General features: G+C 38.9%; 1 protein-coding gene and 1 long non-coding RNA gene across 16 annotated transcripts in view; both read right to left on the minus strand.

Moving 5' to 3' along the window:
- Positions 1-25845, minus strand: part of NCKAP5 (NCK associated protein 5) — a 453280-nt gene that overhangs the window by 294725 nt on the left and 132710 nt on the right. The window lies entirely within an intron of this gene.
- Positions 1863-8540, minus strand: LOC147652299 (uncharacterized). Its single transcript, XR_015289532.1, has 2 exons — positions 3909-8540; positions 1863-3858 (listed from the first exon to the last, which is right to left on the minus strand). It is a non-coding gene; the product is annotated as an uncharacterized LOC147652299 (long non-coding RNA).

Below are 25845 nucleotides of genomic sequence, written 5' to 3' on the forward strand. Positions count from 1 at the left end.
ATTCTATGATTCAATGGTAATAGATTACTGAAGAAAAGCCAATTTGACCTTCATTGCATGCTCTGGCCAGCTATGGGGAAACTTCTCACATTTCACTGTCTGGCTGGGTGATCACCATCATACATGCTGAGACTTTGCTGGCCAGCTCAGCCATCACAGCAGATCCTCAGCACTTTCAGGGAGATGGCTGGTTGGAAGGGAGCCTCTCAGGGTGCTGACAAGTTCATTCTGAGATTGACTTCTGGAGACAAGCTTTGCAGTTTTTCCCTGAGGTTCAATGCCACAGCAGAAAGAAGAAGCCTTGAATCTTTCAGTATCTTAAAACATAACCAGTTTATTTAGTAAAAGATTTCTATCCATTTCTACTTCTGGGTAAAGCCATATTAATAATCCCTTGAGATAAAAAATATGCGAAATATTACCAGCAACCTTCCTTATTCTTCCTAGACAGATGTGAATGCAGACAGAGATCCTTAAGAGGATAATTGCACCCTGGTTTTTATTCACTGAAGAAATCCCCTGCTTGAGCTTCTGCCTCCCTTTTGCACTGAGAAACCCAGAAAACCAGAGCAGCTCATTGCAGAACTGGGTAGAACCATAAATAATAGGTACAACATATTTTGTCTCACTCTTATTTTAGTTATTGTTAGTTGTCCCATCCCAAAACTATATTCTTTGTCTTGAAGAAATAGACATCTGGAGAGACACCATAATCAGTGATTATCTACTGTGCAATGTGCACACAAGCAAGATATTTTAATGACTCTGGTAACCTATCATATTATTCCAATCATAAATTAAAGAGGGAAAAATTAGATAAATATATCAGCTGATCAAAGTCAGGCAAAAGAACTATACTTTCTCAATTTTTCCTATAAATGCAGAATATATTGTACAATAAAATAATAATGAAAATAATTATATACCGTTTTGAATAAAAACACTTCAGAAAAAAATATTTCCTCTAATTTATTTTTTTTCTTTGTGGATCTTACTCCACATTAATATAATTAGGCACTCATTCTTGTTCTAGTTCTTCTACTGACACTGGTAAAACACATCACTCTTTAGATGAATATTGTCTAACACTCTGTCAGTTTCCTACTTTTATTGCCCCCTGCCATTCAGCATGCAGGGCACAAGAGAGGAGATCTCCTTTCTTCAATTAAATATACAGCTATTTATTTCTTCTGCAGTCAGTATTTTCTTCATGATCTCTCAGATAAAGATGTGGGAAACAGTTTGTGTCCGGATTTGCAAGGCAAAACAAAGCGCAGTGTGACTACTGCCGAGTCTTACATTCTTCTGTGTGTCACAGTGAGTGAACTTAATTACGGTTCATTAACTCCAAATCCAGTTTCTCATTCATGTACCCAACAGTGTGGTATCAAATCATCTCTCATAACTTCAGCATGATGTTCTTAAATCAATGTAGACGTTTTTTATATCAGCGTACCCTATAGTCCTTACATTTTTCATGATGTTTATAAATGGAAACACGACACAATAATTAATGCTTTCAGGAGATAGTTTTGAAGAGAAATAAATTTGGATTATCAAATCTCTTCCCTGAGGACAGAGAAAGTCTGATTAAGTGCTTCCAAAAGTTCCTGTTCGATATCTTTAGCAGAAAATGCCCTGCTGTGCCTGCCCTCTGGTTATGAGTTTCACCTGTAAACAGTTCACTGCCACTGCTGACTTCACTAAACATCTTCTTTGTACTTCAATCTGCATTTTATGTGAACTCTGGAGCTATTAGCCACTAATATCAACAGCATTGCACAGTCTAGGAACATTTATTGGTCCCCTGCTTAGTTTAATGTTTCTGCCTTAGTACCGTAATATTATTAATAGTCACAAAGTACAATAAAAGAAAATTAAGTGTTTATTTTGTTTAGGCTTTTGCCACTTTACCTACAGCCTTTTTCCATTACATTTGCACATAAACGACCATACACTACATTTTTTTAGTGCATCTAAAAGTCAGGGTTTAACTCCCCTAATCATATTCTATTTTCTGTCATCTTTCAGGCTACTCTATTTTTTATTGCAAGTGTAAGTATTATTATTGGTATTATGGTAAATCTATACATATATTTTATAGAAATGGATTTAGTAGCCAGTCATATTGCTAATAGATGTCATTTACATACTTTTCTCTCTTTTAAAACAAATAGTTTGAAAAAAATTTTGTCTTCAGTAGAGGCATGACATAGTCTGCAGAAAATGTCTGCATCACATGCATTTCAAAATAGCCTGTTTGCTGCTTGTGGTGCTTCTTTATTGTTCCCCTCAGTTTCATAGTTATAAAAACAAAATTGAGGTTTTAATGCCTATTAAGATCAGCATTGATTCAGATCTATTCCAAACTGATGTGCATGCAACTCAGAGACAGTCTCCTTCCAAGAGACAATGAAATTCTGAAGTGTCCACTTTTCCGAGGAATATTGGCCTCCACAGACAATGTGCTGGTAAAAACAATCCAAGTCATATCTGGCCACAAGAATATAAATGGAAGCGCTTCCCATGGACATACACAATTATGCATGAGAACAGCATTAACCACATTCCTTCCAAAGACCAGCTCGAGTACATATTCCTATTAAAGGAAGTAGAGGGTGGATAAAATGAAAGATTACACGCTTAACGAGTATGTAAAACTGCAGCTGCAAAAAGCCTCTTTCTGTGTGGGGCAGGCTTTGTGCAGAGCCCTGGTGGGCACAGCCTGGGCTGCTCCTCTCCCACTGCGTGGCAAAGGCTGCCAACGGCTGCAGTCAGTCTGAGAGGTACTGCTGGGGAAATGGAACGTAAAATAACACTTCCTTGGGTTAAAATTTAACCAGGCCCGTAATCTCTTCAGTAGAGAGACCTCAGTTGTTTTCCCCATCCAGATAATTTAGCTCCACAAGTGTCCCAGCCAGTTCTGCAGAACTTTCACAGCCTCGTACAATGGCAGCATGAGCTACCTCAGTCACTTTGGTTGTGAAAGTGTGGATCTGGAAAAGCCTGAAGGGCCCAGATTTCCCAAATGGCCCTTGGAGAGGCCTTCTGCCAGCCTGGCACAAGTATCTGCTATTATTGGACTCTCTGTGTCAGATTCAGCTCCCTGTGATTAAAGTGATTAAAGCTTAACACTTCTAAACGGCTTAATGAAAGACAGGAGGTGGCTTATATTTTTTTCTGCCTCTAATTTTTCTAGTATTCAGGGGCTTAGATTATATGCCAGGAATCCCTGCACCATAGCAAAAGTATTAGGTTCTCCATTCTTTCACTATGAATCCAGATTAATAGCTCCAAATTCCTGCTCCCTGCAGACTGAAATGCAATTCTTTGAAATGTATGCATTTGTTGGGCTATATTCATTTGTACACATAGCTAATTATAAAGTAATTAGTATTATCTTCATACATCTAAACAAGCAAGCAAAGGAAGACAGAACCATTTATTATAGTGACAAAGGAAATCAGCATTTTCTTATCATGAAAACGCAAGTTATCTTCTTTTCTTGTACATCGGTGTAATTAATCACTGTGTTTAGCATTCATAGATAATAACATCTGCTTTGATGAGATACAAACAAGCATATTATGAATCACTTCACATACAGACTATCCTAATTGCTAAAATTACTGTCTCCATGTCAGTTGCTCCTGCAGCAGCAGTGAACGAAAAGCCTCGAACACCCGCACGCTTTGGCAGCCAGCTTAGCTGCTGTGCTAATATGGTGTTTGTGATTCTTATTATGAAGCCATAGCCTTCCTTTATTTACAGTTTCAGCAAGCCAGAGAAGTCCAGGGCTGGTCACTGTGTGATGCAGGGCATAAGCAAGGACATAATCCAACTTTTTATAGTGGATGACTGAGGGAGTGGAAAACACTGTCAAATTCACTGATCCCACCTAAATAAACCTCTTCACTGAATGGAAAACAAAGAGAAACCTTACTTTTATTTTTAACTGTGTAATAAAATAAAATTTAAAAATAAAAGCACTGTAATCAGTTGATTGAGATTGTCTTCAATTATATAAATACAACTGATTAACCTTTAGGGCTTTTCATTAACCAGAGTTCATCAATTCTAATCATCTGACACTCAAACACTCCAACTGCCATGCCAATGTAATTACAAGTTGCCAATTCTGCTGACAAAGTTCTCAGGTTACAAACACAGTTATCAATGCAGGATAAGTAATATTGTGCCACCCTGATTTCACTTTCCTGAAGCATTAATGCTAAGCTGGTGACAGATTTTATTAATGAAATCAATCTTCAAATATGCACTCAGTCATTATTTCTGGTTCAGAACCGGAAGCAGCCACTGGTTCCTAATCCCACATGATATTTTATCACAATTAATAAACACAATTGGAGTTATGGTAGAGTTAATCTTCATCTTCAATCAAAATAATTAAAGTTTAATCTTCTGAGGGTAATTTGTTTGACCCCATCCTACCAAAAACATTCTGCTCTATAGATTGTGACTGAGGGCAGAAGGACAGTCAGGGTGTAAGGAACCAATTCAGGAGTTACTTTAGAGCATCCTTCATGTCCCACTTACATCTAAATGCAAAGTGTAAAGACTGCTCATCACTACAAGATGATTTCCAGTTAAATAATATATTTGCTGCCTACAAAATGTGCATAAATTCATTTAAACAGCCTATAATACTATCTGTTAGCAACTGAAAAGCATTTTACAAGCTTACACAGCTACAGCAGTGGCCAAACACACACTGGAAAAGTTCCATTGGCTTTCATCAGGCTGATCACAGAGTGCAATTATCGTCTCAATTGTTGTTTTTCACTTCCAGAATTGCTACAGGATACTTAGGAATAAGTTTTCAAGAAGAGATATCCCTTTTCCTCCTTGCATTCAGCATTCTTTTTTTAATAGCTCAAGAAAAAAGAATCAGAGATAATCTTTCACTGTATGATAAAAACACCTTAGAGCAATGTGATTTATGACAAAGCACAGTCTGAGTTTCAAGTATCAGAAAAGGAAAGAACAGCCAAACTAGGTCAGATCAAGGGCTCTGAAACTGGGCAGCAAAAGCTGACAGAGTGAAAATGTTAAGAGGATGGCAAGCATATTGTAGTACTTTCACAGAACACTTTCAGACAGTTCTAGTCTCAATTTCTTCTCCAATAATTCCTAAATTCAATTTTCTTTCTTGAGTGCTACTGAAAACTGAGCTGACATTTTCATTAAACTATCTATAGTAACTATAATGTCTCATCCGTGAACAGTAGTACTTAGTTCCCATCTGAATATATTGAACATATTGAACACTTATCTAATCACCAGCCCCTAGAGCAATCATAATTTTAAAAATTAAAATACAGTTATGAAATATAGCTGAGCACTAATTACATCGAATGATCTCTTGGATGCTTTCAGACATTTGAAGGCAAAAAGACAGGGATATTTTAAGGATTTTGAGGATCTGGTTTCTGAGGTTGGTGGCTTTTTATCCACCAAAATCATAGAAGGGGAATTAGAATTATTAACTCATGGGTAATCCTTGGCATGTTGACTGTATGTCATAAACAGATATAACTCTTAGGAGTTAAGAGGAAGGAAAATAAAAAAAAGGAAAATTAAAAAAATAATTAAGACGACCTGCTAAATATTGTTGGTCATGAACATTTACATTAGAAATTGTCTCTCCCATTCTGCTTGCTGAATTTCTTTTATCAGAACTGTCAGATTGTGCCCTAATTGAAAGAACAATAATACTAATTTATTCCAATCTTGTAAGAGTTGCTAAGCAAACTCATACTGAAAATTTACATCAGCACTCGAGCTTGCCAAGAGTAAACACGCAGTTGAAAGTAGGCAAGGGGTTGTATTGTTTTTAAATTTCACAAATAAGTTACTATAGTAACTATATATCCATCTACCTATACTAGCCTGAGGCTGTATCAGCTCAGGTTTTATCATACAATGAATCACTTTGGGTATTTTTAACCTAGTGCCAGTCCTGCTCAGAATATCTGTACAACTTTGCTGCAGTCAGAAAAGCCTTGAACTTGCTTGCTGAAGGACATCTTTAGTGTACACTGCAAACCAGCTGCTGATGTCTATGAGAAAAAGACACAATGAAAAGAAAAAAGAGAAATATAGATAAGAGTTTGTAGGGGAAGAGCCTAGAGAAACTGATTTCCCTCATAGATTTTTAGTATTCATTATAAATGTACATTTCATATACATTTTGAGAGCATTTGGCACTTTGCAAACCTCACTACTGAGGACTAAAGTGTGAAAGCTGCGCTGACTTAGCATGAGTTCATGGCACAAGTGCATGGCAAATTCAAGACTGCAAGCCTGCCCTCAAATACAGACTCTCTTTCCACATGACCACCAAGCTGATGCACATGTGAAAACCCCCTAGAGAGGCACATTGTCCCTCTGCTGTTTCATCATTCCCAGTGGGGCTGTCAGAAGGTGCACGATGGCAGCTCCAGGCACTGAATTTGTCAGCACTGGAGAGCAAATCTGAAGCAATTAGGCAGCAGTATTGGTTAAAAGTATCTCAATTCTTAGAACTGTTTCTTCCCACAACACATTTAATGACAAATTCTGGAAACTCCATTCAGTTTTCACTCAGCTTCACAGGCACTCAGTCTCTGAAGTGCCTGGGAATTGTTTTTGAAAAGGGGTTCAACAACAATGTCAACTTTTGGCCCAAAGTCAGCTGGAAACAAGCCATAAGCTAGACACAGATGGCCCGTAGGATACGCTTCCAAAGACCTTGACAAACTTAAAATTAAATTTTAATTATGTCTGTTCAGCTTGATTTATAATAATTGTCAATATCTGTGGTTTGAAATAACACGTTTTACAACATGATCAGTTAGAGAAAATATTTTCCTAATGACTAAAGGGAGGAAGAGTCTGCATTGAATCCAAGAATTATATTATCAATCTTATTTATTATTTTTTTAAACCATAACATAAAAACATTTAGGAGACACTGATCTGAAACTGGGGTGAAAGGCTGAAGAATAATATGTTTTCCTGGTTCGGCAGCAGTCAGATTTAGAAGTCTATTCCTGCAGACACAAGAGCAGCTGAGGTCCCAGGAGTTCACAGAGATAATTAATGGCATTAGATATGCTCACAAATTTTGACGAGTCCCTAGAACCATAAAAATTTTATTGGCCAATTACTTTTTTTCAATAATTATGTGCCAAGAGTTGACAATTTGTACATTTGGACAAAGATTGTTGTAATGTTCTTCACAAGTAAACCCACAATTATTTTGTACCACAGCTAGGCTCATTAAAATATTCAATTATTTTCTTTCCTGTATAGTTCACTTGCAAAAAAGGGCTTTCAAGCTTATCAGGTTTGGGGCAATGCTTCTGAAATAAACTGCCATAACTTAAAAGATATCAGGCTGAACAAATTCTCAACTGGTGTCAGTGTTTCTTGCCTTCAAGCAGTGGCCACTGGCAGAACCACAGGCCCAAACCTGAGGCTGCACCAGGAATTCGCTAAATCAATACTTCAAGTTGCACAGAAATCATCTGCTTTTCTGCTTTGAATCTAGTTACAAATAAATTACTGAATATGGTTTTAAACAAGAGGAGTAAAAGGGTAGATTAAAAGCAAAACTCAATTCATGTGATATAAGAACTGCTAATCTGGAGTGAAGAATAGATCCCAATAATGCCAGCAGAGAAGTGTTTAGAAACCATAAACCCTAGAAAATTGCAGCCACTGTCCCTGCAATGAATAAATGGCTCACCACAAACAAATCCCATCACTTGCATCTATTGTATTGGCAGGTTAGTGTAAGAGATGATGCACAGATCCTCAGTGGCTGGGTTTTTCCTTTTATATAAAATGAACAAAACTTATACACATTTCTGGTTTGATTTGTTTAACAAATTGACCCAGAAATTACATCTGCCATGAGCCTGTGAATTCCTGGCCATTGCCTGATTCATTCTGACCAGCAGTCACTTCAGATGAAAAGACATTATAAGCTTTCCAATTTTGCATTCTTTTTAGAGGTAGGCTCCTGTAATATTTCCTCCCTAATAAGGTAATTGTTTTTCATAGTACCAGTTCAGTGAAATATTTTTCCTCATACATCAGATCTTGCCTAATTTACAACATTCTCCCATTTGGGCTATAAATTAAAATTACTGTTGCCTTTCTTTTAAGTAAGTGGGTAAACCCCTGAAATTAGTTTACAATAGAATAAAGGACAGGACTTTGCAGCTTTTCTGCTTTCTACCCCTCTAACATACAGTTCCTAAATCAACAGGTTTCTTCACACAAGTCCTCCATTTTTTTACAAACACAACTCCAGAAACCCTGTATATCTGGAATTCTGTGTATTAGAACTATTGCTTACCTCACACCCTGTCCTAAAGCAAAGTTTCTCCTTTAAGAATTACAGCACATTAATCTATAACAATATTTTCCCTCTCCCCCAGGCAGCAGAAACATGAGGAGGTGATGAGAACCTCGGTGGGAGCTCACTGAAAGCCACAGGAGGGTGATGTCTATGGCTCAGCTCAGCCATAGACTTCCTCACTGCAGTCTGATTCTCTGTCTCTGGAAATCATGCAGCTTTACAATGAATGTTTTTCGACAGCCTGAAGTCAGAACCCCAGTTCTGCCCGTGTTTGTGCAACACTGACAGCTGTGATGGGCTGCATGGGGGTCTCGAGGAATTCAGCACAGAACCCAGAGAGCAGGAGGCAGCTATGCCCAGCATCACTAAATCTGAGCACAGACTCTTCTCCAGCCTCCCAAGCCATGAAGATCCCCCTGGTTTCCAGCCTGCAAGATAATCACTGTTTAGGGGGCTGAGCAGGCAAGGCTTAACCAGCAATTCAAGGAAACAGCATCTGTTGCTCCCGATGAAGAAATCTTTAAACTGCGAGAGTATAAAAATACTATTAAATATTGTAGTTCCACTGAGGAATTTGGGGGAAGGGAGCTTTAGAGGACTGTGGGCAGGGGAAGACACAGTTTGTGTTCCCTGGTCTGTGTGATCTCAGAACAGGTGATGAAAGCAAGACATTTGGCATTGCATTTTCTACATCTGGAATAATGCCACAAAATCTGCATATCACTCATTATCACAGGGAAGCTCTGTGAGAATTATCTTTTAAAGTAGGAAGTTTCTACAGAATTGTATCTTTAAATGTATGTTCTCACAATCCAAAGCTTATTAATTCTTGAGTAAGTTTAATCCTTTGTAAAAATGATACACCAGAAGCTACTATTTAAATACAAATAACATTTTGTATGAAACAAACCCCACAGGAAGGAGAGTAAGTTGCAGATGTTTGCATTCACTTGACAAAATTATGAAATTGTAGGCTTGATTGAAATAAAATCTTAGAGATAAAAATTTGTTTGGAAAACACATTTCTCACCTTATTATTGAAAATAGTTGTACAATATAGATTTAAAATATCTTCAACTGCTTGACCTCTCCTAAATAAAGATGAAGAAAATGATCTCAGGATCTGTATCCAGAGCAGAAAATAAATTATAAAAAAATAAGAGTTTCTCAAATGTGTGTTGAGATTTTTTTAAAATTACAAGTCAAAAGCATCTTTCCAACCAAATCATTACTCCTCTCCTATGAGCAATAATGAGCTTTTTCCAAAATAATTTCCTAGTGAAACAGAGAGAGGTTTGTTGTATTTCATGCTGCTTCTTTCCATTCTGTATCAGAAAACAAAAAATGATAATTTTTTTATCAGATATAGAAGGGGCCACAGCATTGCTGCAGAGACAGGGAAAGGAAATTGAGTGAAGGACCTGGGCCAAAGCCAGGAGTGGCATCCCCTGACAGTTTGGTTCTGAATGCAGAATCTTTCAACAGAATGGGGGAGAAAATAAGAGCCAAACCAAAGTGAGTTCAAAGGAGAGGAATTATTTTGGATCATTTGGATGGTGCAGGTGAACATGGTGTGTGCAGTGCCTACACTGTATTTATTAATGCACAGCCTAAAGCGACAGGAGGTGAGGTCCCAAGGACAGATTCCCCCTTACATTCACTATCTCTACAAAATACATTTCCTTTTCTTTGAGGGAATACCCCACTGTGGAATACTTAGCTAGAGAGAAGAAACCAGAAAGTTCTGATGGACCCTGGTGGAAAGCCTTCAGCCCAGTACAAGGGCTTCTGTGGTGTTTTTTGTGGGACTGAATTTATCAGTCCAGGAACAAGCCAACACCATGAGTCCTGTGAGTCCCTCAGAGGCTGAGCACAGAGAGCAGCAGTGCATCACTGCCCCAGCATGGGCACACGAGCACAACACTGCTCCTGCCTCAAGTGTCCAGCCCAGATTTACCTCCCAGGCCCTTGGCTTGGCAGCAGGCTGGCATCTGCCTCTGATGGCAGCCTCTCTTCTTCTGCTAAACCAGTGCCTTCTGCTCCCAGGCAATGGACATTGTCTCTTAAGAGGAGTTACAAATTACTGGATACAAAGGGACTTTAAGGGAGGCAGGTAATCATAAAGAAGAAAAGAATATATTAGACTGGCTTAAGTTTGATTCAAAAATCATCTCTCTCAATTTGACTCTGGTGTATTCAACAGATTTCTGTCTTTTAAATACATCAAATGCAAATGCAGACATTTCCAGCACAAATAGGAAGTGATCTAAGTAATGCTGAATTAGTTTTTAAAGATCTGACACGTTAATTGGACAGGTCAAATTAAGCACATGATTCCACACACCCTCCAAGGGCCACAGTAAGAACTTTTCATTATTCTTATATGTACTTTGCTCTTCTCTCTCTCACAGCTATGTGGATAAGTTCCACAAATGTCTGAAGGAAACAGCTGGAAGAGAGAAGGATGCAGGGAACAGCATCACTGAGTGCCTGGCATACCCTCAACTTGTGAGCTGATTCCCACTTGAGAAAAAAGAATTATTTGATGACAAAATGGGTTTTCTGAGTCCCAGCAGCTCTTGACTCACCATTCTAGCCTGCACAAATACAAAAGGTTTCACACCCAGACACAGATGGGGACCAAAACTAGCACAGAACAATGACAGCTGAAGTCATACTGTCTCAAAGAAACCAAGATTTCCCTTGGTTTTCCTTTCTTTTATAAGGTATCTCTTCTATTCTTGCATCTAAAAGTGGGAAGAGCACAAAGACGGTAAAACAAAGAGAACTTTCTATTCTGTCAGTTCTGAGACCTTTTACAACACACTGTAACACTCAGCTGATGGAGGGCACCAGAAATGACACTGATGTGTATTTTCCTCACTATGTGGAGAATCATATTTCAAACATGCACAGGAACAGATCTGTAGAGTGGCTCCTCACATACTTTCATTTGATTTTCATTTCACCCTTAGATATTTTCATTGAAGCATTATCAGTCTAACAAACAAGATTTTTGAGCAATGATATCTCTTCCAATGATACAATGTTAAGGTTTTTGTGGCAAAACTACTATTTTTGCCAGTAAAATTAAGTCCTTCGCCACTTTCAGGCATGCCTTGTGTGCATACAAGACCTTTAACCAAAATATATGCCTCTCCTTTTACAGAGTGATCTCTTCTTTTGTCAACAGTACATGCACTGACTGCTGAGCAGAGGATAATCTAAAAAATTTAACTTCTACTTTCAGTTTTTCTAACTTATACAATTACTACAGTCGTGTCTCACTTGATATCAGCTGACCTTAAATGGTTTTGCTTACCTAGAGGGCAAACAAAATAGAAACAGCAGACAGAATATAACATTTCAAAAGAAATATTATAGCTATTAGTTTCACAAACACACTGTACCTAACTCCAAACCAAATTCTGCCCTCAAAAAATGACGTGTCATTTATAATTATGTGTCTGTGTGTACATACAGAAAGTGAAGGAGACAGAATGTGAGAGGACAGTTTAGTCCCTGAATTTTATAAAGAAATGCCTGCCTCAGGTGTCTGGGTGTTGTGGAGATCTGTTATATTGTTATCTTTGTTTAACAGGACTTAGAGAGTGTTGCAAATGGAGTCCTTTCAACAAAATGAATTAATTTTTTTACAAAAATAGTTGGGTTTTTTTCTGTACTGACTTTTAATTTTAATTCAGAATGCCTCTACCAGCTCTTGCTGTCAACATTGGTTAAAATTAAACAGGCAGGCAGGAGATCAGGAACAATTTTAGCATACTTTATATGATAAAAAATGTATAACTTCAAAATAGCTAATAGAAATTTGGCACAATAGTCATACATTGCAATTTCATTCGAATATGATTCACAAATCCCAGTGGATCAAGTATTACTATTTCTGGGGTGTGGAAATTCTAGCTAGAACAAGCTCTTAGCTTTGTTTCTGTGCTCACCCCACTCATGCCCTATGGCTCCTCTTTGAAGAAATTTCCTGTTTCAGAAGATGTTCCACCGTTTATGCCACTTCCAGGGAAAGGCAACTTCCCCATGATGTGTCAATGGCACAATCCAAGATATCCCACAGTGGATGTGAATACTGCAAATAGAATTTGGCAAAAAATGTCTCAACATGGATTCCAGAATTTTCCTATGCTGAACTGGGAAATGCCAGAGACCTTTATAAATAAAATTTGGTACATTTTAGCAATAAAATTAATTTGGTATTTTATATCTTATGAGAGAGTTAGAGAATTATATTCTCTTATTCTACTGGATACACAACAAAATGATAAAGACATTGTTCTTAGACTTATCATGTGGTCTGCACTGGTTGGGACAGTTCTCAGAAAGAGTTTCCCAGGTCTCCTTTGGAATACTTCTCTGTCCTGGAAAATCCCTAGTTAAAAAATAAACTTTCCTTCTTGAGTTTTGTCCCTAGTGTGAAGAACATGATACAACAATTTGACAGGTTTCAAACATCCCACTTTTCTTCTTCCTATTTCTTTTCTTTTATTCATACCAGATCACCATGGCCTTTGATAGATAAGTTTGAAAATTCCATCGGGATTGTGAAAGCAAAAGCAAAGCAATACAAGGCAAAAATAAAACAAATAGCTCTAAAAATGGCTGGAGGATCAGTGCAGTGCTGATGGATGGTGAATCAAAAGATGCACATTCTTTAAGGTTTCATTGTGACAGTCCTGCATTTGAAGGCATGGGGAAGCTCATCTGAGTCACACTGTGTTACAACATTTATCATAAAGCAGCACTATTAATGCAAGCAGACAAGCCACAGTCTGATGTATGAGTCCAGGGAGAACAGGAACAGATAGACTTCCTACAAACAAGCTTAACCCAAAATAAATATAAAAGCATCTTTGTTCTTTGAATCAGCCCTCTCTTTCATACTATTCATACTTTTTTTCAGAAATTCTTGGTTTTAAATTAGTGTTTTGCGTACAGCATATTCCTCTGGCCAAAAGGGCAAAGTAATTTTAAAGCTGGTACATGTCTATTAAAAGTACAGCAGCTCTTTCCTCCATCCCAAAAGTCATGGAAAGGAGAGCAGCTCAAGGCAGTTTGCTGCTGCACCAGATGGTGAAACAATTCTGCCTGGGTTCTTCCCTGAACTGCCCTGCTTCCCTTCATGCCTGTTACATTTCCTATGCTGCTGCCAGCTATTCTGCACAGTCCTTCTGCTGGGGAGGATGGAAGTTTGTCAAACTATTGGTAGCCACTTCTACCCAGAAAATAGAAGTGACACACCATAATGATACCCTGTCCTCCAGAGCACTCTCACAGCACTGCAAAGCACTTCAGGAAAGGCATAAACCATCAGGCTGAAAATGAAACTGAGACACAGAATTAGCCACACTAAAAACACAGCTATTACTGAAAGCAGACACTAATTACCAGTTTGGCTTTTTATTTTGCCCATCACCTTTGAAAATTTATGCCAGATCTTGCTTCCTCTGGTTGTTGGCTTGTAAAGAATAATAAAATACTGCAAATCGCTTTCTCCTCTGGGAATCACATGAGCAATAGTGTGGCTTTACAGCACTACAGAGATCAATAACAAGGAGAGATCATTCCAGGGCATGACACCAAAATCCAGTTCCTGATCCTTAACCCTCTAGAACTGCAGAAATACTAGATTTCATAGGCAGCAGGACCATCATTATCTTCAAGCCTGACCTCCTAAATAATGAAGGCCACAGAATTTCATTCAATAATCCAGTCAGAGGAGGGAACTAATAAGGGATGCTTGATTCTGCCTGCTGAAGCAGCTCTTGAGACTAGTTGTAAGGTTAAAAAGAGGATATCTACTGGCTGCTCCATTCCAGACAGTAAAAGCTAGGTTAACTATATACTGTCCATATTTTTAAATGGGCAGAATTTGCTTACGAGCCCTTCTCCTCATTTATCAACTCTCCCAAGCTGTATCTACATGCACAGAGCCATTGCCCTAAAGCTATGACCAACTATACAGCAGATTTCCTTAAACCTAAGTCCGCAGCCCAGCCCAGTCCTGGAGCCTTCACCAAGAGAAGAGGCAGTCTCTTTCCCCATCAGCCTTCCAATCACACTTTTCTACACTCTGTTTTATATTTGTTCATACAAACATATGCTGTGAGCTCAGAAAGTCTGTCAGCAATTCACAGATGGCCACACTCAAATAAGCATCTTTGATAGAGATACAAGGTCCGACTAAAGACGTTAGAAATCTCTAATACAACTTGAAGCATCTCAGCTTGGCCATGTAAAATCTGGGTTAGCTTTGTGCAGAGACAAAGGCCAGCTGCCCTACAAATTCAGTTTTATATTCTGAATCAGCCTAATTCCTGACACTGTTTGGCAATTTGGGACTGATAGAATATGCAAGAAGGTTGCCTGACAGTTGCATTTGAATTTAATGTTGTTGCCAGATCTAATAGAAAATGCCATATACAGAGGTGTGTTTATCAGAGTTCTAAGGCCAGAGCCAGCACCTGTCTGTTTTCCAGGGTAACCCACGATGCCCATTTGTCAACAGCAAAAGTAAACTGTGTGTTATTCACAGATACAAAAAGTAAAAGATCAAAACACTGCTGGGGGTGCAGCCCACACTGCCTTTTCTTACTGCTGTTCTACAACTCTGTATTGCTTAAGAAGCATCAGGAGAGAAGGGAAAGAAAACAGAAGAAAACAGCCTGAAAATAAGTTTGGCATGGCTTTTGTATCTGAAATACTGGAAAAACAATGTATAAACCTTGCTTCTAACATTACTTTTATCCTCATTTCATAGGAATTCAACAATGCTAAATGAGCAGAATGAAAAACAAGAAAACACTAATAGCATCATGAGAAATCACAGTAAAACCCACAGCATTAGCTCTGTCCTTCAGGAAAATACATAACAGAAGTGTCAAACTATCCAGAACAGCGGCAAATTTATCATATGAGAAGGTTCTTCACAAGCTGCAATTTGTCTGTATTTTAAGCAAATGAACAATTGCCCATTGCAACAGATGCTACCCTAATTATGAGCCCTCTCTTGCAGAGCTCTCCTAATTCCCACCTGGGGGCTTCTTCTGGGTCACTTCACTGTGGCCAGTTTGGGGACATTTGCTGGCTACAGGACCAGCAGAGGAGTCCATTCCCAAAATATCCAGTGTATCCCAAAGCTACAGTGAGAATACCCACAAGAAATCAAGACAATCCCACAGCTCTCACCTCTCCTTTTCTGCCAGGCATCAAAATCCTCCAAAACCCATGGCCTGTGGTATCCAACATCCTCCTGCAGTTTGGGAGTCACTCCTGTGATAGTGGTGGTGGTTCCTTTGACAGTCCTATGTTCTCAGGGGATTCCTGAGAAAACCTAATTTCACTTCTTTCCAGAGAGTGACTGGTCTTGCCCCAGGCATCTTCATTTGACCAAATGATACATTCCACCATATCAAATGTGCCTCCTGTGTAACTCACAGCCTATACTCCTCCATAAAATTGTAACCTAATGATATTTAAAATACTGCTGTTACCTCCTTCTTTGTATGTGTGGAAATGCTTCAGCTTGACAAAAGTGCCTTTCCTCTCTCCATGCTGTGCTGGGCTGGTGCCCCCTGTGTGTGCCCATTTGGCAGCAATTGGTGTGGGCCAATGGTTTATTAACCATTTGTTTGCTGCCTGAAAGCCCCACACAGATGCTGGATGCTTTGTTTTCTTTCCCTGATTGTTTTCACAGATGAAGCTGTTAAGTGCATGCTGACAGATGAAAATATAACACACCTAAACCCTTACCAAGCATGCCAGGTGAGGAGCATTTGCAAGTGCCTGCTTTTCTAGTGGTGCCTATGCCAACCTGTTACCTGTGGCTTCCTCTGCTTGCAAAATGGTTTGAGTGTTAAAAACCTCCAGTCCCAGCCCCTCTGAGCACTATAAAATGAAGCTCATCCTCCAAATAATCCCTATTAATTTATACTTTGTAAACTTTTTAAAAAATACGCACAATTTGAAATACATCTTCTCAAACTGTAGTGGAATTACTGGCAAATAAATGTCATTGTCTCTACTAGATGGATTTAGACATAATTTTTACCATTTTGCCCTCTCATGGCTCTAATTGACAACATGGATTAAGATCACCAACTCTGGTTTAATTATAGGCATGTTGAATCCAAATACTAATTTCCCTCAAGCATTCCATAGCTTCAGGTGTAATACATTGATTTGTTAAATAAATACATTAAATAAATTAGATGGGGAAAGCTTCCAAATTTCAAGCTGTGCTCATTCACTTATTTGTTCTATTTTTAGAGAAAAAAAAAATCTGAAATGCTGTACTTGTTACAAACACTTATGAAAAACTCAGGTTTAATAAAGTGCTCACACAAACATATTTTGAGTGCAATTTCTCTTCCTGCAGTTCCATCTTTTGTGAAGCTGAAAGTACAGCTTCTGCAGCAAGGACAGTCATTGTCTCTTTGAACAAACAGAATTCATTCAGTGACAGGTTTATTGCTTGTTTACCTCAGAAATATTTCCTACAGTGGGCATCATAGAAAACTGCAAGAAACCAGAACATTAAAGGTATTTTCAATTGCAGGATATGGGATTCTACAGCTGGAATGGAATTTGATAAAAGAATGTTCTCCACTCACATTGTCACATCCAAGAAGAGTGCTTGGATGCATGAGATAAAATGGTTGGGTTCACTAGAAAAATTGGATTTTATTTGTTTTCTGTCAATATTTTCATTTGACTAAAGCAAGGCTTGAATCTTCCTGACATCATAATTTCATTGAATCTCAGGATCTGCACAGAACTGAATAACTCTGCCTGCATGAACTGTCAATGTTATTGCTTTAAAAGCTTATGGAAGCAAGGACTGAACTGTAAATTTGATGATGCTGTAGGATACAGAAGTGTTGCATTTAAAAGCATCCCCAAAGTGCTTTTTCAAAATGGCAGGATTAGGGGCAAAGGTCACATTTTTGACATTATTTACATTCAAGTTGCTCAGATTACTTATGGAGAAAGCAGCCATGAGATTTATACCCACAATCACCCATGATTGCAATATGTGTTCTGTTGGAAAGGTAAGACCAGCTCCAGTGAGGAAAAAGCCTGAGATGAGAAATGCTGGCTGCTACACATGGCAGCATTTCAACCTGCAAATTTCCCAAACATAAAGAGTTAAGAGTCAATCTAAAGTCTCTCCCTAAATACTGTATTTTCCTCTCCACAGCAGGAGAGGAACTTCAGCATGAGAGAGCACTAAATCAGGGAAGAGACAATACAAACTTTAAACGAACAAGAGATTTCAAGAGGTCTTAGAGAAGTTAATTCTATTTCCCACTAGAAAATGAGATTTCTTACCTGACTGGAATATGAAAAAGAAAATTCTGAATGGTCTATCCTTGTACTTTCACTGAGTATAATTCATCTTATCATTTCTCTGGCATTCCCTAAAACTGATTTCAACGGGTTCCTAAGCAGCACTTCCACATGAGCTCTTGACATGCCTCAACAAAGCACAATAAAATGCTGCACTGACCAATGTAGAGTCAAGGCTTTGGGCTCAAATTTAAATATATTTTCCCTTCTGTGGATCCTTCCATAACTCTCCCTCGCATCAAAGCTGAGCATCAGTAAATGAGAACAGTCTACACATTCCTTGGACGACCGCTGGCATTTAAGTTTCAGGTGAGCAAATCCTCTGCCTTATTCACTCTGCAGTTTTGAAAAGCTGAACTTCCTTGACAGCAAGTCACCCTCAAAAAAGATCTTCACCTCAGAGGCATCACAGGGTACCCATCAGCAGCAACATGTTTGAAGGAAGAGCTGAAAGCAATGCTTGAATAGAAAAAAAGCTGAGGTTGAGTCAGGGATGAGCCAAATTCCATTCAAAGTCACAGAATATCAAATTCTAACAGTATCAGACTTGAAAGGAACTTGGAGTTTTCTGTTTGGGATTTTTTTTAAATTATTTTGTTCTGTAGTCTTTAATAACCTTTTCTTAAAATAAAAAAAGCACAGAGAGTCAAATCAAATAATCCCAAGACTAGGAAACAAGCCAGGTACATCAAGAAAATTCAAATTAACACTCATCTCAGCCTTCAAATCAAGTGTCAGTTTGTTCCTTTTCATTTTAATTTATTGTAGTCAACATCAGTTAAAGCTGAAGATATTTGTTCTCTTGCTAATGATATACACACAACTCCCACTTACATCCCTTTTCTTCTTCCAATTAAGAACTTCTCCTGAACATTTCAGTTAGAAGGCTTATCTGGCACAGATTACTCACTGTATCATATGGACTCAGGTTCTTATGACTAGAAGCTCTTTAGAAAAGCAATTTGTTCTTTGTTTAGTGCATTTTGTGGTGTATGGTGCTAAATAAGCTTAGGGAGTGCTATTCACTGAGGCATGTTTGTGCTCAGTGGATCCAGCACTGCCTTGTGCTTTGTTCTTCCAATCTGTGCAAACTCCCTCTCTGATGCAGTGTGTAAAATCCAGGCTGCCTGTAAATCAGTCTGGTTCTGCAGGAAATCTTCAGGCACACAGAAATTAGCGGGTCTGAGGATCGCTGCAGGTGGAAACGCAGCACAAGTTATTCCACCTTGCTATTCCCTAAGTATACACAACAGGCACCAGCTCTTGGTTTATCTCCTCTGCACAGCTAATTGCCTTCCTTGCCACATGGCTCTGTCACATCCTGTGTGCACACTGGGAAAATTTAACACCAACTGAGCAACCAAGCAACACCGGTGCCTCGACTTCTTCAATTCAAGACAGTTTGTGTAAGTCAACCACTGCATTGTTGCATTATTCCTTTGGTTTCAGCCTTGTTGAAATGAACTTTAGAAATCAAAAAGACAGAGTATTATTCCTCTGAGCCTTGGAATAGGCTTCCCCATCAATGCAGAACATGTGGTGTTTTATGAAATCATCACATCAGTTTAGCTCCCAGCTCCACCCTGTGAACTCTCAGGCTCTCAGGACAACTGAAACTGATGCAGGGTAGAGGTCTGAGGGAAGTGAGAGCACCACAGATCTCCCTCTTTTCCCCTTCAGGAGCCTGAGATGGCCTTACTGGCAAAATGCACATGAACATGGCTTTGTCAGGCCAAGATTTTTGTCAAGAAAAACAGCATCATCCAACAAGGTGCACGTCCTTCCAGTGCAGACAAACATCAGAGAGCAACTTAGCAGATTTCACCTGGCACTCCTAATCTAAGAAACGCTGTCCTCCAATAAACTATAGGGAATCTCCTCAGTTTTAGTTAAATTATTACAGTTAAGGAAACTGAAAATGGGCAATTAGTAATTTTCACTCTTTATAAGTTTTCCCTCAAGGAAACAAATTTAACACATTTTGTATCTTGTGTGATACTCATCCTGTTGCCTCCTACATCAGAGGAAGGGATGTTTACATAAGATAGCATAAATTGTTACGAGAATGGTGTGGCTGAGGCATGAAAATATTCATGCTCTCAGTTGACTGATACAGGACAAGACTTGCAATACCTACAGTTTACGAGATATTTGAACCCAGACTGAATCCCTAGGATGATTGGAAGGATACTTACACTGTGCATTTGATTTCTGAAGTGCAAACCAAGTATTCTGTAGAAAACACTGAAAAGGTTTAAGTGCTTAAGCTATTGACACCTCTTCCTCTGATGGAGATCCACAAAAACCAGAAAAAAGAATATGCTTATGAGATTTCCACTCACAAAACAGAAAAATTTCACAAGCTCCTGCCTTCACCCAGACCTGCATCAATCTGTAGAAACCCTGCCACCTTGCCCTTCACGGATATGCCTCAAAGCTGTCCTTACACAGCTTCAGCAAAAGGAATTATTTCAGGTTTCTGGTCTGTTGACCTGGTTTTAGTCACACCTACTTGATTGTTCAGCCCTTAATTGCAGCTGATTTTTACTTAGTATAAATTGAAATAGCTTGATTATCATCAGTGCCAGTTTATATCACATAAGAGCTTGGTTCACTGACTTACTTAAAATGATGCTTGATTTACTCTGAAGCATATGGGGCTGAAATCAGGCTTTGCCTCTCCTTTACATTGAGGCTTCAAGTTGAAAGCTTAATTTTGAAAAGGAGGCTGACAGAAAAATTCTTCTGTAATATGTAGATTAGGAAGAGAGGATGTGTGCTGGTTAGCATCAAACTTTATGGCCCTTCATTCCTTCTGCTGTCTCAACCTACCATAAAACTTTACCCGCTCTCCAAATAAACAATGACTGTTTCGAGTCGCATGGGATCTCACAGTTGCTTCTGATGCCTCTAGGTCACCCTAAAAGGGATTTTATACATATATACTATGTCAAAGAATCCTTTAGGTTGGAAAACACTCCTAAGATCACCAAGTCCAGTTGTCCACCCAGCACTGGCCACATCCACCATGTCCCCTGATGCTAATTCTGCTTGTCCTTAAAATACCTCCAGGGAAGAAAGGGGACTTCATCAGTTCCCTGGGCAGCCTGTTCCAGTGCTTTATAACCATTCTGGGGACTTGTGTTTTTCACTTGCTCCTTTGCCCTTCCCCAGACACACTCCAAGACCTCAGTATCTTTCTTTTAGCCAGAGGCCCAAAAGTGATCACAGGATTTGAAGTGCAGCCCCACCAGTGCCAAGTACAGAGGGACAATCCCTGCTGGCCACACTGGTGCTGGACAGAGACTCCCATCTCGCCCTGTTTGCTGCCTGTGGGCACCAGTGTAGCGGCACTTCAGCTGGGTTATTGATCCCATCACCTTTCTACCTGAGCATTCTCAGGCATTTACATGATTTTTAACACATCCCCAAACCCTTGTACCTTTGCTGCCACAGGGATCTCCATCCCCAACCTCCACAGAGCCGGCAAACTGAAAGAACTCTCTAGCACACTGTCCCTCAAACATCTGTGTGTGCCTCCAGGCTTATGTCTAAACACATCTTTATATGTTCCCTATCTTGCCTGTAGGGATTGGCATTTTCATAAAATTTTACCTCTGTTTGTACATGAATGCAAATGAGAGTAAGTCCAAAGCCCAAGTAGTGTGCTTTGTATTTTAATGAGCATTACAGGCAATGATAAAAATCCTATCAGTCTCCAGTCCAGAAATTCCAAACTCACACTGTGGAAACAAGGCAAACCAGGGTTACAAGGCTTCCCCTTATTTATTTGCAACAAAATTGTAATTTTTTTTCTGCTACTTTACATAAGCTGCACCTCTGGATTGAAACTGGAAATCTTATCTCCAAAACTCTGTGTTTTAAGACATTACCTAAAATACACCCTAAGTTTTAACCTCAATGTGAGGAAAAGAAATATAATATTTTTTGTAGTATTAAACTTAGTTTTATTTCATGCATTTAAAACACTGAACTCCACCTCTGGAATATTTGTTTGTCTTTTAATCCTATAGGAACACCCTTGACAAGACACACATCAAACCAGCTCTGTACTGAGTCAGCTCCCTGCAGCACTGGGATCTTAGTGAAAGTTAAGTATCAGGAAAGGACAAACTCTCTCCTGACTTTACAGGAGACCCTGTTATACCCTGCAGCAAGAGATCCAATTACAGTTGCCACCATTAGCCGAGGTCAGGAAATTATTGAACACTATTGAAAGTTCATTCACTGTATTTACCTCAGCAATCATGAATTCCACCTGCAGACTATATATTGACTTGGTTATTGCCTGTTAGCTGAGATGGGCCCTAAGCTAAACATGCTAAGAAATGTTTAGGACCAAGGATTTGGGTCAACACTGTTTTAATTCATAGCAACTCTTTCATATTTGAGATTCTTTTTGGTTTCTCTCAGGCTTCCACCTGATATTGTAAAGCCTGATGACACACCTGGCTAAAAGCACAGGGATATCACTAACCTCAGGACTGCAGAATGTCACAGAAATAAGTATTGGAAGTTAGCTTTATAAAGGGTTGGAGACAATTATGGTTGTAAATAATGCATGTATCTCTTCAAGATAAGTTGAGGTTTACAGGTAGAACTTTCAAATGCAAAAAGAATGTTCAAGTCAGTACCTTGACCCAGCACCAGCCTATAGGACTCCTCATGTCCATCCTTTCTCTTGAGCCCAGGTGGACTGAGCTTTCTGTATTACTGACCTGACAGCACCTCTGCACAGAGCCACAGCACTATAGAACTACATTGCCAGTGCAAAGGAGTGAAAACTAGAGCTGACACCATCAGCAGAAGGGTATAGACTGAAGTATTGCAAAGATAATTAAAATTAATTATCTGAAAAAGAAGCACTAAAATTTTAATTTTAAAACTGTTTTTCCTTGCTGCATTGCTTTATTATAGCACAGGGAATTACAATTGCTTTAAGACTATCTTGGATTCATCAGGTTCAAAGTCTTTTTTGACAGAAGCCCACATCTTTGAATGCCACTGGGGACGCAGTGGGTATGAAAGCTCAGTCTGTGTTGGGCTTCCCTTTCTGTGACATAAAATTGGTCCTGGCCAGCAGGATGGAGTCATGAGTGACACTGTCCTTGACCCAAATATCAGCAACACCCCTAGTCAGTAAGAGGCAGAGAAGTCAGCCACAGCACCCTGCTTAGAAAGGCCTGGTGGTGCATGTGAGATGGGCCCACTCCATACATGTCATCCCTTAACTCAGTCTGCCCTTAAACCTAAATCTGTGATCTCCAGGAGTCCTGGAACTGAACTTCTGCCCTGTCCAATCTCTGCAGATAGTGGAGACTTGGATAAACAGTGAGCATCTTTCCAGTCTTGTCCATCCCAATAGGATGTAACAGTTATTCTGAAGAGTTTTCACAAAAGCATTGATGTTCTCTCCTTTATGCAAATGGAAGAGCATGGAGTGTTTACCATTTGGAAGAAAGAAGAATCTCTGCTGAAAAAGAAACTTATAGCTACAAAAAAAAAGTGTGACAAAAATTTAATTGTACTTACTGTAAACCTGACTTTTTTACATTTTAAAGAGTTGATACTATTCCTCCATTAAAGTATTTTTTAAATCATCTCACATCTCTAAAACATCTAAAGGATTTTTTAAAATTAATTTTAATATATAAAGGAATTAACTAATATAATTGTTCATTTCAGAAAGTTAATTCCATACTTAAAGAGTAGATGCTGTAATTTTGGTGCCATATAAACTATTCTTTATAGATAGAAAAGTAGTTTTAATTATCAAATCAACACTAGCAAAGTTTTGTCAGATGAAGAATACCTTGATCTGTACATGATTACAAATTATTACTTCTGTTTGATAAGTAAGGCTGGATTTCTGCAGCTAGCAACCCCCTGTCAAGCACATCTTTGAAAATGTGGTTTCTGGACAGGTGAAGGCACACTGGTTAAGATTTTCAAAGGAACTGGTGACTCAGGATGTTTGAAAGTTTTCAGTGTCCAACTTAATGGGACCCATGTTTCAAGCGTTCCAAAATTCCTGTAACAAAGTACCCAAAGTGGAATGCCCAAAGTAATGCATCTGTCATTAGTCAATTAACAACCAGCAGAACTAAGCAATTATAAATCAAAATATTATCATTTTAAAATTGGTGAATTAAAAAAAAACAACAACTTAATTCCTTTGAAACTCATAACCTCTGTCAAAGGCAATTCCCAGGTCCCTTAGGACTGACTGGAGGAAATCAGAGCTTTGCACCAGAGGAAAGCAGCAACACAACAGCAGCAAATGTCCAAGTCCCTCAAGGACAATGAATGAGGGTTGTGAGACAACCTCTGCAGTGAGGGGTTGCATTCATTAAATCCATTACACCTCACCCTGGGATAGTCCAGGATATGGGCATGTGGGGAGGGAAGCACAGATAAAACTTCTAGGTTTGAACAATGTCACATTCCAATATAATTCACTGCCTTGTACAGGTGTGGTGTGCCAATTTCAGACACATTTAACTGAATGTCCTTTAGCACACAGAGTGAATTTTGCACAAACTTAACACCATGTAGCAGCCAATCTGGGAGGCTGTGAAACAGCTACTGCAATAATTCAACCTGTGCTGTTATCCAGACATAAATCAGACCCTCTGTGTCCTGCTGAGACAGCAAGACCTGAGCTTTTCCTGGATTCCTACACAGATGAAAAAAATAAAAGAAAGCCTTGACAATTTAGTTGATGTGGTGCTCAAAGGAAGGCTTGAAGTCACAGATGAAACTGAGATTACAAGGTGGTTGGAAAGTATATAAGAATCCCATCAAACAGAACCACACAGGGAAGAGGGTTAGGAGGAACCTGCTGCTTTGCCAGTGACAACCAGCATGATTCAGTATCACAAGATGATCCAATCTACAAAGACACAACATGAGAGAAATCTCCTGTCCGACCCTCAGTAACAGCAGGAGAAACAGGCAGGACACACTAGTCAATAACTAAAAATGTTTGAATGAAAATGCCTACAGAATAAATGGAGAACATTAGTTTGATTTTTGTCTCATATAAATGTACATCAGAACAAATCCATTGAGTTCCAGAGTTCTAAGCATGTCAGAGACATGAATGAGATAAGATGCAAGTACTTGCAATGTCAGATTCTATCACCTTAACATATGTGGAGTGTGCACTGCCCTGTCTGAGATATCTCTCTAATCAGTGCCACTGAAGTTTCTTAGTGGAGTAAGGCAAAAGATAGACCGGCTAAAGGTAAAAACAGCATCTTTTACAGTTTTAGTAAAGCTATTCAGGAATTTTCCATAGCCTACCCAGAGGAGACTGCTCTTTCCACAGGAAAAATCAGAATTTTTGAAGGGCAATGACAATGTAATTTTTAAATAACAGATTTCCTTTAGGATAACCAATTTTTTCATGACACTAATGCGCACACACACATACACCTCTTCCTCCTATGAAGCAGAAGCTTTGTGTTTGCACACTCAAGTGCGGTGCATTTAAGGTCATAAAAGATGCAACAAAGAGGGGAAGAAAATTCTGTTTTAGAGGAGATATTTTCAACATTTATAAGTAAAAAAAAAAAAAAAGTAAATTTAATTGAAACCAAAATGTCAAAGCATTGAAACCAATTTTCCAGGATGGAAATACCTGCTCTGACCCAGTCTAATGTCCCAATCTGAGAGGAATTGTGCATTACACCTCTCAGTCATTTGATTCAAGCAGTTGTATTCCAGGAAAGGTCTTTAATGAACAGGTGTGTTTGAGTCTATTTGCAAAGCCATAGAACAAAATAATTGTCATCAGCAGTCAAGTCTTGCTCTTTTTGACAGGGACTGCAATTTAGGCTCTAAAAACTTTGAAAGAAGTTGAGAAATTGTACTTCAAAAAACTCCTTCAATACACTATGTAGTAAATAATACACTAAGAGAAAAACAGACTGGCAGGAATTTGGAGAGCAACATCCTGTATTTTTATATCACCAAAGACACATTGGAGCCTTCTGAACAGTTACACTTTTGTTTGGGATTCAGTGCAAGAAACCACTACCCTGAAACCTGATCATATTGTGAGTTATCTTTGCCAA

Source organism: Cyanistes caeruleus, chromosome 7, assembly GCF_971803275.1.
Source record: "Cyanistes caeruleus chromosome 7, bCyaCae1.hap1.1, whole genome shotgun sequence".
In the NCBI taxonomy this organism is placed as follows: domain Eukaryota; kingdom Metazoa; phylum Chordata; class Aves; order Passeriformes; family Paridae; genus Cyanistes; species Cyanistes caeruleus.